This window comes from Corapipo altera, unplaced genomic scaffold (assembly GCF_003945725.1).
Source record: "Corapipo altera isolate COAL_440 unplaced genomic scaffold, ASM394572v1 141, whole genome shotgun sequence".
NCBI classification, from domain to species: Eukaryota; Metazoa; Chordata; class Aves; order Passeriformes; family Pipridae; genus Corapipo; species Corapipo altera.
The window spans coordinates 710,420-714,292 of record NW_020884971.1 but is presented as its reverse complement, the minus strand read 5'-3'; the positions used below and the strand labels follow the sequence as shown (position 1 = coordinate 714,292).

The window sequence follows — 3,873 nt, the reverse complement described above, 5'->3', positions numbered from 1 at the left end:
AAAAGGAAAAGGAAAAGGAAAAGGAAAAGGAAAAGGAAAAGGAAAAGGAAAAGGAAAAAAGGAAAAGGAAGAAAAAGAAAGAAAAAGAAAAGAAAAGAAAAAAAAAGAAAAAGAAAAAAAACCCTAAACAAACACAAATGCAAATTCAAATGTATCATGGAACTAATGCCAAAAAATCTTTTCAAAATTGTTTTCAATAACAAGGGAACTGCTTGTTGCACTTCAGAAGTCACAATCTCCATAGGTCAGATGGGATGTTATAACAATTTGAAATGAGCTTTTCAAACTTGAGGAGCTGGAACAGCATTTTTTAAGAATCAGGGAAAACACAAGAAGGAGTAATCCATCAGAAAAAGGCATATCCAGAGCTAAAGGAAACCAATGAAGCTTTGCTTTTTCTGTTATCAATATTGTATTAAATCAATGAACATGTGTTGAAATACTGCAGAGGGGGAACAGCAGAAAATTAAATAGACAATGGTAAAAAGCAGCTACATTTGGCCATAAAACTGATGCTAATTTTTAAAGCCTGATTTTTAAGTTGCATTGAGGACAGCCTTGCAGAGGCAGGTCCTGCATGTAGAGGTTGCTCTGTGACCATTGCCAGGGTGTCATCCCTGCACACGAGTGAGATCCAGGAGTTCACAGCACTACTACATTTTCAATTTCTGTTCAAGGGCGAGTATTTGATCCCATACCCTCAGATTTCAAAAAGCCATTACATCAAATCAAACCTCGAGAAGGCAGATTAAATATAAATAACAAAGTATTTTAACACAACTCTGAAGGAGGGTCAAAGAGTCTTGAAATCCCTTGTTTTCAGTTGCTCAACCTGTCACTCTTTCGAGTGAGGAGAAATGCAGAGCTTACATGAGGACAGCACTGCACAGCCACCACTAAAGTCTGGTAACAACCTGGCAGGAAGAAGGAAGGAGAACACCTTTTAACTATAAAATACTATGGAAAGACACAAACCACTCCCACAAATCCACGTCCCTGGTTGCAGCAGCATTGGTGACTCACATCAGATTTCTCTGTTACTGCATGGATTTAGCAAATTTTGCTGCAGTAAGATCCTCTTATCCCCATAACTGAATTAGGACCTCATTTTATCTAATTTTACCGTTTATTTCTTAATTTTCAGGCCAGCTGTTGCAGTTCCACAGCAGACACTTGGTTGTTCTCTCTGTGTTTGACAAACCAGCTTTGGACACTGTTCAGGTGCTGTAACTGAGTGACAGAGAAAAACCGGGTCAAAGGGGGAAACCTGCTTAATGTCCCTGTGCCCCTTTGAGCCAGCTGGAGAACAGCCAACATGCATCTCTGCTGACTCCTCTGGGGATGCTCTGAAGCACATTTACTCCTTCAGGCCTGTTCCCTTAATGAGGTGAACACTTACTGCTCTGAAGGCAGGAGGGACCCTCCTCATGCCCTCAGTGCATCCGTGAGATATCCTGTCAGCCCTGCAGCACTCATTGCCTCACTAAAGCACCGATTAGCTCTGCATCTAAAGTTGTAATCCACAGGGATTGTATCTGAAAAGATACAATCACTGGGGAAAATAAGGAAAGGGACAAAATGGACAGAGCAAAGACTACAGGAAACAGGAGGTGCTCAGCACCCCGTGAGCAATTGGGAAGCTCCATGGAGCTCCAAACTGTGTTCACTGGGGTTGATCCCTCAGCAACCTTGTGACTGAGCACACAGCAAACAAAGAGACACAAGCAGAAAATAATTATGGACAGAGTTTTTCTGAGAGAGATATTTCAGAAGGTTGTGGGTTTGGGGGAATGAGGTTTGGGGGATCTATTTTTCCAGCAATCCCATTATCAGGAAGTCTTACACAATAGATAGTTTGCCATGTATTATGAATATAACAATAAAAATTGTCAAAAATTTTTATTTGTAAAGAAGACACTATCTGCTTTGACAAAGAAACCTGCAGGAATGACAGACTCTGGAATGCTGTATCTATCCAGCCAGATGCTCTGTCTGGACTAGGTTTGAAAGGAGCTTCATAAAATTAATCAATAGTATCAGCAGATGCCTAGGAAGCAGCACAGGAACAGGAATCCAATACACCTAAGTGTTAACATCTCTTTCCTGGGAGTTTTGGACCAGGAAATCCACAGCACTACAGCAGATAAAACGTCCAGCTTAAAAATGCATGAAGGATTTCTGGTAGACAGGAAGAGTGTGCAGCTCTGACATCCCAATCAACCCGTTCAAGGTGCTTTCTGTAGTGACTTGAAAATAGTAGAGGAAAACATACAAAACAAGACAACTGCTGAGCTAATTCCTCCTTTTGCCTTGTCTCTCCCAGCTGGGGAGCAGCCACACATACAGAGCTACAGCCCTGAGTCTGTGCACTCCATCTTCACTCACTGCTGGCACGTTTCCTTGGGCATTAACCCAGTTGCTGCCCTTTCTTTCCCCACTCCCTTGGCCCCCATGGCTTTGTCCCTGCTGCCTCTGAGGGCCCCTGACCTACTGGGTTAGTCCTGCACTCAACCCCTGCCTCTGCTGCAGCTTCTTCTTGGGTTGTGATTTCCCCCAGCGACAACTGACCCACTTATAAACTGAGCTCTCAAAAGGCAGGAGTGACACTAAACTCCCTTCATTTCTAGACCGGTTTCCAGGAGGTCTGACAGGAGCCCTGATGTGTGCACAGCACACAGAGCTGAGCAAATGCACCATTAAACAAGGGCTCAGTTCCCATTCCCAGGAATGTTCCCCTTTGGGCAAGTGAGATGCAGGTGGAGCAGTGCTGCCTCACCCCACTGGCACCAGACTGGAGATATTAAACATGAACAACTGAGAAATTCATGAGATTTAAACCCCAGGATCAAAATGCTGCTGGTTTGTTCTGGGTGCTTGGTAGGCATGACAACTTCTTTTGTGATTAATTCTAACAATAACTTAGTTTTAGGATCCTCTGACATAAAAGTCTTGGCTGCTACAATATTAAATAGGAGATAAATCCAGGGAAATGTTACTGTTACTAAATCTTTTTTTAAAGTCATCTTCATAATATTGCTAGATTAAATTCTCAATTTAGAAAGCACTAAGGCATCGGGAAATTTTATCATTTTTGTCAGGCCAGAGCAAAAGAAATTTATGATCCTTAGAACCACTTTCTGATAAGCATGTAGTGTATTTTCAGACTGAAATTCTTCAGGTAATACACATTAAGGACAAAACCTTACAGCTGCTTCACAATCTGAGCAAAACTCCCAAAGGGAGCTGGCTGCAGCCATCACAACTCAGGCCCCTCTTCATCAAAGACAACTCTTATGTGCTTGTGCCCATGCTCTCAGATATCTTAATTGGAAAATCCAAAGCTGACCACACAGCTTTGTACCTTCATAGAAACTTACTGCCCAAACTATAGTGAAATCAGAGCTACAAGGAAATCAAGGTAAATTATAGCATAGGCAGCAGTGAGGATGGAACTTCAGTCCCAAAACAGACAACAGAGATTCCTCTAAATATTGGTTTACTTGTTTTCACCTTTCCACTAAATATTTTCCCTGGATACATTATCTTTAGAACCCCCAAGTACAGCAATGCCTTCCCTCCCTCTGAGGGATGCTGACACTTGGAATTCAATTTTCAAATTAAAAAAGTGGGAGAAAACACCCCATATTGAACACAGGAACAGAAGCAAAGATTAGTGCCTGGAAGAGCCATACATGAACAGCAAACAAACACAAGTCAGAATCGCTGGAGGCAAAATTAAACCACAGTTGTTTAAAGTAGATCCTGGGTGGCACAGATGGAAAAAATTCAGGTTGGAGCAAAATATCCAACAGCTTTAGCAGGTATTCTCAAGCTGGAGAGACTGAACATTTCTAATTGTAGGTGCCTCTGTAC

General features: G+C 42.0%; 1 long non-coding RNA gene across 3 annotated transcripts in view; it reads right to left on the bottom strand.

The window, feature by feature from the left end:
- The window catches only part of LOC113957561, a 94,695-nt gene that overhangs the window by 35,707 nt on the left and 55,115 nt on the right, over window positions 1-3,873 (bottom strand). The window lies entirely within an intron of this gene.